Consider the following 14483-nt stretch of genomic DNA (forward strand, 5'->3'; position numbering starts at 1 on the left):
GACAAGAGGCTGTCCTGGCCAAATAAATGTATCTGACCATTTTTGATCCTGAACTGTAACCTGTTAAGTTTCTCTAGTAAAGCTTATAATCCTGAGTATCTGTGTGGCCACTGCAATACATTATCACACATAGTTAAGCAGAGGGTACTTAGGAGAAACAGTTGGTCTTAGAACTAGTACAAAGGTTGGAGGGTAGAGGCTTGTCTGACCCATGTCTCATAGGAAATGGCCTTGGACTGATTTTAAGTTTGATTTTCCTTCCTCCTTGTGAAGTCAGGGGAGGTCAGATGCCATCCTCACCATTCTTTCTATACTAAGCTGGACAATTTGCACAGTCATTGCATGATTACACTGACCAATCCTTGCAAGGTCCATACCAATCACTGTGGAGGCCAGATCAAAAGTCATCAAAGCAAGTTACTTACTTACAGCTTATTCAGGAAACATAACAAACCCTCTAGAGTAGAAAACTAGGCCAAAAGTAACTCCTTAGGGCTTGTGGGGGCGGGGACCAGGGGGCATCTCTCAAGTTGTTTTTCCAAAGAACTAAGGCAAAAGGCCACATAAAAGAACTCATTTCACCATAGCAAGTGTGTACAAAGTTTATTAGTGATTAGCAAGGGTAAGGGAGGGGGGGCAGGACTCACTGCTTAGGGGACACTGAACTTCTGTTTAGAGTGGAGATATTTGGAATGGATGGTAGTGGTAGTTAAATAACATCACTAATGTAGTTAATGCCACTAACTATAGGGATAAAAAGCTCAGTCGATATTCTACCACATATGAATTCGGACACACACAAAAGAATCTTGAAAGAGAACACCTCACCTGATCACATAAGGCTGGCAGGACAATTCAAAGAAAGGTCTGTATGTGTCAGGCTTATACCTAAGAGGACAACTTAACTCCTATAGTTGAGTCTGGGGCATTTCTCCAGGCAGAGAGAACAAATGAGCCCCTTAAAAAGTTAGAACCTGGTCTGTACTAAGTCTTATACCAGGTTTGGTATACTTGTGTTGATCTCTGCTCTCTTCAAAAGCAAACTGCATTGATTTTGAGGGCAATATGATTTCACTCATCAACTTCAGATGAGATTTCATCAAGAAAAAAATACGCAAAACATTATGATTCCCCCACCCATCCACCCAATCCATGTATGCATGGGTCTATTTCAAATAAAACCTGTTTTAAAATGTCTCAACAATCGACAAATGGCTGCAAACAATTTTTCTCAATAATACACTTGTCTTGGTCTCATTAAGGTTCCTTCAAAAATAGGTCAAAATTGCCAAGTCTCAAAAAAAAAAAAAAGGTCAAAATACAAAATAGGTCAAAATTACAAACAGTAGCTTCAGAGGTTATTTAGTAGACCAGTTCAATTCAAGGCAGTGAGCTCAGCTCAGAAGGTTATGGTAACTGCATTATGCTCTTTTAAGAATGAGCTCAAACTGACAACACACACTAGGAAATTTGAAGCAGAGACTGGGGCAGTAAGATTTTGTGTTAATGGGGAGGAACAACACAGAAAAGGAAGATAAGTATGTTTGCACTATTTGAATCTATCCAATGTTACTGTACGAATACAAACAGTTGAATTGGTTTATGTTTTGCTATACATATTCTCAACAAAAAACTTCTTTTTCAAATTTTAAACCTTTTATATTGAACAAGTAGTAACAACTATTTATGGAACCATTTTCATCATGTTGATCTTAAGATCCTCTGGCTATCAACAGTAAGAAGCCAGGTATGAGTACACAGTAGTATATTCAACTGTTATATAAGCTTGAAAATTTTTACAAGAAAAAAATGTAAAATGAAAAAAGTACTTGAATATATCCCCTTTACTAATTTTTTACAATAAAACATTATTCTCTTCAATGCTTGTCTTAACTTTTCTAATACTTTCCCCTCTGTATTTATCTGCCTAAGATCTAAAAATATATTGAGTCCATTTAAGGACATTTCTGTATTTCCTTAAGAATTTTCACTGGTGAATATTCACCATTTAAGAATCCAATATTTAAACATGGGTGAAAGGAGACAGCAGATGATGTAAAATATGACAAAAACAATGTATAAATTATCAAGGGTTCAGAAGGGTGGGAGGTGGGGGAGGAAGGAGGAAAAAAGAGGAGCTGATACCAAGGACTCAAGTAGAAAGAAAATGTTTTAGAAATGATGATGGCAACATATGTACAAATGTGCTTGATACAACTGATGTATGGATTGTTTTAAGAGTTGTAAGAAAAAGATTTAAAAAGACCTGTAAGAGTTCCCAATAAAATGATTCAAAATTTAAAATAAGAATCCACTATTCATCATACATAGAAATAAATATGCATTCTTAAAGACCTCAAAAGTCAGCTGCCATTGAAACTTGTAAGATGTAGGTATTCGTAAGTTTTAAAGCTGCCTAAAATTGTCAAACAAAACAAAAGGCTAGTTGGTAGAAAAGTAACATATTATCAAGACAATTATTTGCAAATGTTCCCAAAGAGTATAACAACTCAGACCTGATAACATCATATAAAACATTCCTTTCTGTAACCAAGCTCCAACCCAACTGCCTTTGCATTTCCTCTGACCCATAGGCCCCCATGAGACAGAGTAGACCTGCTCCATAGGGTTCCAAGACTGTGATTCTGTAAAGAGGCTCACCGCCATGTTTCTCTCAAGGAGAGAATGATGAGCTTGAACCAGTCGTTTTGGTTAGCAGGACAATGTTTCACCCACAGTACCACCAGGGCTCTTTTCTGTGATCTAACAACAACAAAACACCAAACTCACTCTCACTCAGTCAATGCTGATTCATAGTGACCCTATTGGGCAGGGTTAGAACTTCCCCTGTGAGTTTCTGAACTATAACTCTTTACAGGAATAGAAAGCCTGATCCTTCCATGGAGAGGCTGGTGGTTTCAAACTGCTGACCTTGTGGCTAACAGCCCAATTTATAACCACTGTGCCACCAGGGCTCCTTGTGTGATCAGACATCAGCAATTTCTATGTCAAACGATAACAAATAACATGCTAGAAAGCACAAAACATTTAAGTATTAAAAGATGTTCTTATGATTTGCAAAGTGGCCATCCTAAGAAAATCTCCTAAAGCATTTTCCTTTGAAGAGACAGGATAATGCAATAAAAGAGTGATCTTGAGGGCTAAAAGTGATCTTGCGTTCGATCCTGGCTCTGCCACTTACCAGCTATGTTACCTTGGACAAGTTCTTTAACCTCTCTGTGCCTCAGTTTCACCATCTGTAAAATAGGGATAATAACAGTACCTACTGTTATTGAGCTATATGAGTTTATACATATAGAGTACTTAGAACAATGTTTGGTCCATATTAATCACTAAATAAGAATTTGGTGATTATCATCATTTTCACAAAGAGAGCAAAAGCAAGCATGATTTGTCATCTTTACTTATTTGTAAAAGGTTACTAACAAACAGAAAGGCCTTGTAAAGTCAACCAATTTCTAAATGGAGCAGAAATCTAACTATCTAGGAAGCCTTCATCATTTAGATCAGTGATGTTTAACTTCTACTTAAATGGAATAAATAGAGACAATAAGAAATGTATTCCTTGAATGAATAAATAACTTAGATTCCCATTCCACTAAAATTGATAGTTATGATTTATGATGACAGAGAACAATTTCAATCCATTTCGATCTTTAAACCAACAGAGGAATGGTAAGCAGTCCTGTTCAGCAATGGCATGGCATAAAGAACCTTCATTTCAAGATAACAAGCTAGATAAATAAGTATAAGTTCTGAACCTAACACCCTCTCTACATTCCAAGAGCATGAGGACATTGACAAGGGAATCACCACATCACTACTAGAGGGAGAAGGTCTGAGGGCCATAGTCTATTTCAATGACACCACTCTGCAAAAGATTGGAAAGAAAGCCAAAAGAATGAAGAAATCAGAATGTTCCATAGAAGTCAGCTGGAAAGCCTCTCACTTGGATACAACCTGGAGGGACCAATCTCTGGAAAGGTATGTACTTGAGAAAATAGGAATCGGGGAGGGGGGTTGGAGGTAAGGGAGATAGTGGCTACAACAATCAGCCAAAATATAGCAATGATTATGAAGCTAGCACAGGACTGGGTCATTTTATTCTATTATATGTGGGGTCACAATGAGTTGTAGACGACTCCACAGCACCTGACACATCTAAGTTACAATTTACAGGAAACGTGGGAGCTGCCAGAAATTCAAGTCAGATCTAGAAAAGGATGTGCCTCAACAGGTATGTCAGATGGATCTTGGCTGAAAGCAGAAGACACCAGAAAGCTGTCTACTTGTGTCTTATTGACTGCAAAGGCATTCAACTTTGTGAATCATAACAAACATGGATAACATGGAAAAGAATGGGAATTCCAGAATACTTCGTTGTGCTCATGTGGCACCTGTATCCAAACCACCAGGCTAATGTGCAATCAGAGCAAAGGACTACTGAATGGTCTAAAATAAGGAAAGGTGCACATGAGGGTTGTCTTCTTTCGCCATGCATGTTCAGCCTAAATACTGAGCAAATGATCTGAGAAGCTGGACTATATAACAAAGAATGTGTCATCAAGACTAGAGGATCACTCCTTAACAACCTGCAATATGCAGATGACACAACCTTGGATTGCAAAACTCCAGATCATCAATGCTTACAAAAGCAACAGTCAAGAAATCAAATGACAGATAGCACTGGGCAAATCTGCTGCAGAGACCTCTTTGAAGTATTAAGGAGCAAAGATTTCACCTTGAGGTCTAAGGTGCTCCTGATTCAAACCATAGTATTTCCAATTGCCTTGTATGCATGAGAAAGTTGGACAATGAATAAGTAATGCTGTAGAAGACTTGATGCAATTGAATTAGGGTGCTGGTGAAGAATATTGAAAGTACCATGGGCTGCCCAGAGGAACAAACAAATCTGTTTTGGAAGAAGTTCGGCCAAAATCTTCCTTGAAGTCGAGTACTTTGAACATGTTATCAGAAGAGACCAGTCTCTGGAGAAGGGCATCACGCTTGGTAAAACAAAGGGCCAGTGAAGAAGAGGAAGACCCTCAATGAGATGGACTGATAGAATGGCGCAAGCACAATGACAATTGTGAATCTAGCTCAGGATCAGGCAAGTATTGTGCACTTGGTCACTCAGGAGTCAGAACTGACTGGACAGCATGTGATAACAACGTGGGAGATAGGGCAACAGCACATTTCTAAAGCCTTTTCTTTTGGCCTTTTCAACCTGTCATAAACCACTGATGCATCATCTATAAGTGGTTGTTCTGATCACCACAGATAAGATGGTTCAGGTGAGTTATGATTTTCATACATTTCTCAAGAGTGTTTCTTACTAGACTAATTCTCTAGTTTCATTTTTATTCCTTTCTGACAACTTTCAAAACCTCTTCTCTACATGTAGTTTGTAAAGAATATCTTGTGGGATCCAAATAAAATTAACTTCCTCACCACAACCTGCACAATTCTGCCTACCTCTTCAACTTCATGCTGTGCCTCCTGGCCCCTCATTTATCACTCTTCATCCACTCTGTAAATCTTTCCATTATTCCAATATATCAAGGTTTTTTTTTTGCATATGCTGTTCCTTGTATCTGGAAAGTTCTTTCCGACCTCCTACACAGTGCTCCTCCTCATTATCCTTTCTCTCTCAGAATAGGTGCCACCTTATTAGAGAGACCATCCTTGTACAGCCTATCAAAAACTAGGTCCACAGCACCCCTACAATACTGTCTTGTCCTAAGGATAATTTGCAATCATTTTACCTGTTTGCTTATGTATACCTCACTTGCATGTAAGTTCCTAAGGACAGCAGTGGCTTGTTTACCAACCAGTCCCTAGAGCCAACAAGGGTGCTAGCAGGCCCTCTAAATCTGACATAAATGACTGTTTTCTAGTTGCACTGTCTTGCAAACCCAGAAAATGAGCTTCTGAGACAGAGAGAGAGATAGTCAGTCCTGGCAGTGACCATGGTGTCTATGGACTTAAGACAAGTCCTGGGAGAAGTCAGAGATCATGACTTCCACAGGTAGCAGATCAACAAGTACCCCCCCCCCCCCCTGTGAGCTTAGGCTTGATTCTGGTGAAGACACTATGATTGCTCCTTGGACTGTTCCAAGAGGAGGCTGTTCTTTACATTTAACATTTGTTTGTTAACATATACACATGTACACACCAGAACTTTGAGCGAGTCTCAACTGCTCTGTCATGGACCATGAAGCAAAATCAGAACAAATCTGAATGTTTAAAACTTGGGTGATCCAGGACAGTAAACAAAGAGGAAAGATTTCAGATGAAGACTTAGAAGACATATAGTAAGCCCTTTCAGGAGCCTGCTGCATGAGACTGGATTACTGGCAGGTCTGTAGAATACAGTACATGTTCAAGCAGGGTGGGGCTGGCTGCCTCTGAGCAGGGCACCACTGTTTCAGACTCTGCTCAAAATCCCAACAGGCAAGAGATCTATCTGGTCGCTGGGAAACAGACACTGTCCTTGTTTTCTAAGAGGGAGATTAAGCTTCCAGAAGGCTTCAGCCCATTATTTCCCTCAATCTAGTCATTGCTCTGGTACATCCAGTTTTTGAAAATTCAGGTCTGTCTCAGTTTCACTTCCTTGGCCATGACTGAATGAGAAGAACCAGTATTTTTCTATTGTCAAATACGATCATCTGTTTATAATTTCAGCTTTTGCTCCTTGTCTTTTTCAAAAATAATGATCAGATACTGATGAGTAATCAAACATAGCTTCCAAAGATTTGCAAATGGACAGTACATGAATACATGATTAATATCGTTAGCTATGGGGAGATGCAAATCAAACCCATAATGAGCTATCACTTCTCAGACACTAGGATGACTATAATAAATAAAAACACAGACAATAACATGTGTTGGAAAAGATGTGTAGAAATTGCAAGTCCCATTTACTGCTGATAGAAATGTAAAATGGTACAGGGACTTTACAGCAGTCTGACAGTTGCCCAAATGTTAAATACAGTAGAACCATATGACCTAGCAATTCTACTCCTAGATTGATAGCTATGAGAGATAAAAGCACAAGTCCATTCAAAAACTCTTACTGTTAAAAAAAACAAAACAAAAACTCTTACTGTTCAGAATAACACTATTCATAACAGCAAAAGGGTGAAAACAATCCAACTGATGAATGAACATGGCGTATCCATACAATGGCATACTGCTGTCAATTCTGACTCACAGAGATCCAATAGGACACACTAGAACTGCTCCTGAGAGCTTCTGAGACTGGAGGGAGATTTCACCTTACTTTGGATATGTCATCAGGAAAGCTCAGTCACTTGGAAAGAACACAGTGTTTGACTAAGGCTAAGGAAAAGGAAAAGAAGCTCTCCTTGAGTGGAATGGGAAATATGGGCTCAAACATACCAAAAATGGCAGGGATAGTGCAAGATTGGGTACTTTTACATTGTGTTCTGCATGGAGTCACCAGGGGTCAGAAAAAACTTCAGTGATCACTAATAACAAAAAGGTGGCAGAGGGAATGAGGAGTGACTTCTAATGTGTTTGAGGTTTCTTTCTCGGGTGAATGTTCTGGAACTGATGGCAGTGATGGGAGTACACTATGCTTGCAAGGAGTGAACATAATGGTGTATGAACTATATATTTTAAAATCTAATATAACAATAAACACTCCACCAAAAAAATTCTTCAGAGAGAAAAATGATTTTTTTTTAAATTTCTCTCTTCTTTTAAACCACAATATAAATCCAAAAATCTACCCTTTAGCCCTGGTGGTATACTGGATTATGCATTGGGCTGCTTAATCTCAAAGACAACAGTTCAAAATCACCAGTCACTCCAGGAAGATTCTTTCTACTCCCACAAAGAGTTACAGTCTCAGAAACTCACAGGAGCAGTTCTTCCCAGTCCTAAAGTCTCTCTGAATCCTAGCAACTCGATGGCAGTGAGTTGAGTGACCTTTGAGAATGTGGAGAAATGACAGATGTTATTGTCTATGAAATTAAAAAACTTAACAGCTGGTTCCATATTTTAATCAATTAAGAATGATACAAGCCATATTTAGATACACTCCAGAAAAATGCTTTGAAAAAATGTTTTTCCAATATTCATTCATTTAAAAGTATTTATCTAGGCAGCAGAAAAATAGCCAAACTCTTGTTCTTGCTCCTAAAATTCTGTTTTTTGACTCCCCTTCCATGAAAACACATTAAAAAGTGACACAACTCCATAGATGTTGATATGAAAAGATGCCACCACTCCTTGCTCTCCTCTGGTTCCCTTTCCCTCATAAATTACTTGGATTTACAAAAGTCCTTCTGCTGCATGATTTCTTTCAGCATTGAGAAGAACCCACCCCAGAAACTTAACATCCTCATTAACATGAACCCTCAGGTGTAATCCAGAGCCCTAGGGGATAACAAAGAGGCCCCAAACCTGAGAAATTCCAAGATTTATGGGGAACTCGCAAGTGTTCAAGATTACCTCCCAGGAACTACTGACAAATACCAAACTCTCTGGATTAAGTTCATTGTATACCCATAACTAAACCAAACCCAAACTCACATCGAGTCAATTCCAGCTCAGTGATTCTGCATAACAGAACTGCTCCCTATGGTTTCCAAGACTGTACACTTTGTTGAATAAATCATTTTATTAGGGGCTCTTACAGCTCTTATAACAATCCATACATCAATCGTATCAAGCACATTTGTACATATGTTGCCATCATCATTTCCAAAACATTTTCTTTCTACTTGAGCCCTTTGATATCAACTCCTCTTTTTTCCCTCCCCTGCCCTCCCACCCTTGTGAACCCTGGATAAATTATAAATTATTATTGCTTTTGTTAGAATGGGAATAAAAGGAAAGTGGACCCAGAGCATGGGTTTTAATTAACTGGTTTTATTATAATTAAGACCTGCCCAGGTGTTTAGAATGGAATGACAGTGAAGAGGGCAGGGTGAGGGGAGATTAGAAGAGTAAAGAAGAGAAAGGGAGAGCTAGCTAGCGAGAGGAAGAGATGAGGGTCAGATGTGCGCCCACACGAGAGGGTGAAGAAAGTCAGAGAGAGCGAACAAAGGAACCCTGTGTGCATACACTTTGGGGGCAGAAATACATTATCACGTCTAAAAGGCCCAATTGGCCGTGGCACCAGTAGGACCAAGAAGAGAGGGGGAAGGTTTCCGTGAGCAATCTTAAGAAGGTGAGGTGTCACATTACGCTTGGTGGGGTCAGAGAAGGGGTTGGAGATGCTGGCTATGGATGAGAACCAGGCGGGGCCCTTTAATTTTCATATCTAAGACTAAGTTTCTATGTAGCACATTGACTCATCTTTCTCCCCTGAAGCAGCTGGTGGGTTTGAATCAAGGACTTAGTGGTTAACCCATCAAGCCACCAGAGCTCTGTACTCCACAACTACAATTGCTTAATTGTTTCCATCCTTTTGGCCGGCACTGTTCAGTTCTTAGATGTGCCTTCCTCCCTCTCACCGAATGAAGTCGATACATTCAGTGCCCTCTCTCTGGAAACTCTCCTTCCTCTCTTACTCATACTCCTCTTGGATAGCTAATACAGAGATCACCTTCTCTGCAATGTCACCTCCATAAAGACTGAGTCAGGGACCCCTTACTGTGTGCTCTCAAACAGCCTGCTGTTTACTTCATCTCGGCATTAACTGTCCTGTACGGTTCCTACTGTATAATTGCTTTCCTCCACTTTTGTTACCTCCAACCTCTGTGATCACAAAGCTCACTTAAGATAGTCCCAGAGTGCTAGAAACATTCCATAGACATTTGTGAAATGATTAGCTCTCCCCCGTACTTATTCTATGATTTCTATACAGATGTCATACACTCAGCCTCACAATCCAGAGTTTAGAACGAAGGCTCTACAACAACAACCTCCTATAACATGTCACGCTCGCTCACACAAATACCTGCAACAAAATAAATGATTCATTAAGTGCCTACAACGTGCAGGCATAATACCTGGAATTTTGGGAACATATTACTCAATCCTTACTAGAACCCTAAAAGAAAAATATAACAATAACACAATATACAATCAATGGCAGGAACTATGCTGGGCACTTTACATGTGCTAACACATTTCATTCTCACAGTGACCCTGTGAGGTAGGTGAAGCAACTAAAACTGAGGTTAAGGGAGTTCTCTGTGGTCACATGGCTAAGATAGGTGTCACGAACAGAGGTGGATTTGAGCCCGGGTAGTCTCTCCAGGGGCCGAGTTCGCCACAAGTGCATTATACCAACCTCTTTCAAATATCCAGACCAAGGCATTCTGTTTTCCACTGTTGGGGAATGCCATAAGGTTTGTTGGTTTCTCAGAACGGACAGGAAGCTCATCAGGAGCAATGACAATGGAGGAGAAGAGATCACTGGGTCAGTTGTGCCCACACCCTTTGCTGAAACTTGCAAATCCAACCCTCCATTTCAGACTTCTCTCCTCTGGCAACAGGCTGCCTTCAAATTTTACTTTATCACCTTCCCTTCCTGCTCTACCACCTTGGTCAAAAGCACTACCAATCCTGAGATTAAACCTAAGGTATCATTCCCAATGGCCCTGTCCTGTTTCCTCACCTTTTTACCACAGTGCCGCTCACCACAATGCCTGGCCTACTACTAGTCCACAAGTGTCCGCTACCATGATTACATATTCAATATCTCTCATTCTCTTCTTTACATCCACACCGTTGAGCCTCCAAGAAACTGGACAGTTTTCCAGTCCCAAGCAAGATCAAGGCACACAGGCCTTGCGATATCTCCTATGAAGAATGAAGATCAACGACCAGGTTACCAAACACTTAGACCCCAGTTCTCTCAATAAAAATACACACAAAGATATTGCTACTAGAGTTCCAGTTCATATGTGAATGGGCTTATTATAAACAAAGCTTAAACATATTTCCTCGATCAGTAGAGTGCTGCAGACAAGTTCTTTCAGTGATACCCTAGTTTAGTCTTATGAGGGTGTCCTCTAGAAAAAAAAAATCCAGACAAAATAGTGGCTTCCAAAGGGATCTGCTGGGCCAGTTACATTCAAAGCAGAGAGGTCAGTTCAGTAGGTTATGGCGATTCTTATTTGGGGGATTCCAAAGGGTCAATCTTAATAGATTTTTTTATGAAACATGGCAATCATGAGGGTGTATTATGAAGAAGTTTTAAGTAAATGGAAAACTGCATTGATAAGGAAAATGCCAGGAATGCTGTGCCAAAGAAATTTTTTCCCATCACGACACTGCATCTGCTCCTTCTTCCAAGATAACAACGGTTGTCCTCTCAGATTTCATTGGGAAAACTTAGCCATCTACCCCACAGGCCTGTTCTTGCCTCCTCAGGCTTGTTCTGACAACCCAAATATTTTAAAGTAACATGACTGGAGTCCCCTAAGGATGCCAAAACTGTTGTCTTGAAGAGACATAAATCAAAGGACACAGAATTCTTTAGGAGGGGTTTAGAGTTATAAAAACATTGCCTTCAGAAGTGTAGGTTAATAGCCTACCATCTTCCCGGTTATCAAAAGATATAGCATCTGGGGTCTTAAAGGCTTGACGGTAAATAAGCGGCCATCTAGCTCAGAACCAACAAAGCCCACATGGATGAAGCACACCAGCCTGTGCGATTACGAGGTGTAAGAGGGACCAGGTATCAGGCATCATCAGAACAAAAAAATATTACCATAGTGAATGAAGGGTAGTGCGGAGTGGAGACCCAAAGCCCATTTGTAGGCCACTGGAGATCCCCTTGCAGAGGGGTCTTGAGGAGGAGATGAGCCAGACAGGGTGCGATGTAGCAATGATGAAAAATACAACTTTCCTTTAGTTCCTAAATGCTTCCTTCCCCCGCACTATCATGATCCCAATTCTACCTTGCAAGTCTGGCTAGACCAGAGGATGGACACTGGTACAGCTAGGAAGCAGAAACACAGGGAATCCAGAGCGGATGATCCCTTCAGGGCCAATGGTGTAAGTGGCAATATTGGGAGGGGAGAGCGGGGAGGGAAGGGAAAAAATGATGAGCTGATGCCAGGGGCTTAAGTGGAGAGCAAATGTTTTGAGAATGATGAGGGCAATGAATGTACAAATGTGTTTTACACAATGGACGTGTGTATGGATTGTGATAAGAGTTGTATGAGCCCCTAATAAAACTATTAAAAAAAAGGCCTACCATCAGATATTTTAGGAGTATCTTAAATGTTTAGATAGTATATTAGCAGCACACAATAATTACATCCTAAGTTCTCAAGCAAAGGCAGTCTATTGCAAGGATCTTCTTTGCTGCCAACTATAAGTTGTTTCAAGTTAGAAACGTGAACAACACTGAACGCTGTAGATAGAAATGGACTTTGCTCAGTCATATTTGAGTTATTGGAATGTTTGATTATCCATTTGATTGTTACAAAAAATTCTTAACTGTAACTAATGTTTGTTGCCATAATAATATATTGCCTGTATTTCTACTGCTGGTCATGGGCTCTAAGTGCCAGATTTTAATGTCGTTGAGCCTGGGCAAGTGTACAAGTCTTTCAAAATAAACAGTTTACTTGCACAAAACTGATCAGTTTTGAGAGATCGTTAATGCCCTCGACGTTATTTTTTCTAATCATTTTATTGTGGCTCGTACAACTCTTATCACAATCCATACATCCATCGTGTCAACCACTTTTGTACATTAGTTTCCCTCATCGTTCTCAAAACATTTGCTTTCTACTTGAGCCCTTGGTATCAGCTCATTTTTCCCTTCCCTCCCTGCTCTCCCCTCCCCCATGACCCCTTGATAATTTATAAATTATTATTTTGTCATATCTTACACCGTTTGAAGTTTCCCTTCACGCACTTCTCCGCTGTCTGTTCCCCAGGGAGGCGGTTATATGTTGATTCTTGTAATATGTTCCCCCTTTCTCCCTCACCTTCTTTCTACTCTTCCGGTATTGCTACTCTTACCACTGGTCCTGAGGGGTTCATCTGTCCTGGATTCCCTGTGTTTCCAGTTCCTATCTGTACCAGTGTACATCCTCTGGTCCAGATGGATTTGTAAGGTAGAATTGGGATCATGATAGGGCAGGGAGGGGAGAGGAAGTATTTAGGGGAACTAGAGAAAAATTGTATGTTTCATCATTGCTATACTACACCCTGACTGGCTCGTCTCCTCCCCACAGCCCTTCTGCAAGGGGATGTCCAATTGACCACAGATGGTCCCTGGGACCCCACTCCGTACTCCCCCTCATTCACAATGATATGATTTTTTTGGTCTTTGAAGCCTGATAGCTGATCCCTTCGATGCCTCGTGATCTCACAAGCTGGTGTGCTTCTTCCATGTGGGCTTCTCGAAGTGATTTTTATGGGTGTGAAATGGTGAAAATTTTCATTGGCCCCTCTTGTAATAGTATTGAAATTAAGTCTACTTCATTTATCAAGTTATATTCATTGACGATTTTAAATACTTGTAGCAAACTGAAAATGCACAAAATGTCAAATACTGGAACAGACACTGTTAGCTCCAATTCCAAAGAACTAAACATTCTATTTTATTCAATTCTTTAACCCTGATTTTCAACAAGTGAGGAAGGGAATGACACTGCTCCCCAGGGACATGTGGTCATGCCTCGAGACATTTTTTGTTAGCACAGGTGGGGAAGTGCTAGTAACATCTAGTGGGTAAAGGTTGGGAATGCTGCAAATAATGCACAATGCTTAGGACAGCCTATGACAACAAAGGATATCTGGTCCAAAAGTCAGTAGTTCCACTGATGAGAAACTCCAAGAAAGTCAGTATTTTGAGCACCTTCCGTATTCAAGGTACAAGGGGTAAAAGAACTTTCTGAGAAGTAGATACAAACTTCCCGGGCAAGGTAAGCCACATGTTCACAAGGTCATAAGAAGTGGCAATAGAAAAGATATGGATAAATGCTAAGTAAGAGGTTTAGAGAACAAATGCCATGAGTTCAGAGGAAGGGCAGTATCACAGATGCTGGGGTCTCCTCAAGCCTGCCAGTCAAGGATCCCAGAAGGCAACCAGGTTCCACACTTCCAGCCTTATCTGCATCAGGTCCCTTCAACCTGCCATTGTGCCTGCCGGGCTATTCATCCACTACAGCAGCTGGACCAAAGTCTCACCACTACTCGTAGGACTAAAAGAAGTGCTGCCCTCAGCTGTGCAATACCCCCCTCACCCTGTTACACACACACACACACACACACACACACACACACACACACACACACACACACACACCCTGAGAGGATACAATCAATGTTATCTCCATCCAATCTAAAAAATCATGTTTCTTGGATTCCTAGAGGAAAAAGATAGTGAAAAGATAAAGGTAGAAAATGCTCTGACTGGCACAGGCAGAGGCCACCTAAAATCAGTGCGTAGCAGCAGGCCAGCCAGAAACCCCCTCTTTATTTCCTGTAGTTGCTCGGTAAAAGTAGGAAGTGGGGAA

The 14483-nt window shown here is 40.6% G+C and overlaps 1 protein-coding gene across 3 annotated transcripts in view; it reads right to left on the reverse strand.

The window, feature by feature from the left end:
* GARRE1 (granule associated Rac and RHOG effector 1) overlaps positions 1–14483 on the reverse strand; it is a 104322-nt gene that overhangs the window by 77495 nt on the left and 12344 nt on the right. For 2 of the 3 annotated variants that reach the window (XM_075537654.1, XM_075537652.1), the window contains exon 2: positions 3203–3257. The exons of the other annotated variant lie outside the window; for it this stretch is intronic. The gene's annotated coding sequence lies outside the window, so the exon portion shown is untranslated. The remainder of the gene's footprint in view (positions 1–3202; positions 3258–14483) is intronic. 3 annotated transcript variants of the gene reach the window in all.

Source organism: Tenrec ecaudatus, chromosome 18, assembly GCF_050624435.1.
Source record: "Tenrec ecaudatus isolate mTenEca1 chromosome 18, mTenEca1.hap1, whole genome shotgun sequence".
Taxonomy (NCBI): domain Eukaryota; kingdom Metazoa; phylum Chordata; class Mammalia; order Afrosoricida; family Tenrecidae; genus Tenrec; species Tenrec ecaudatus.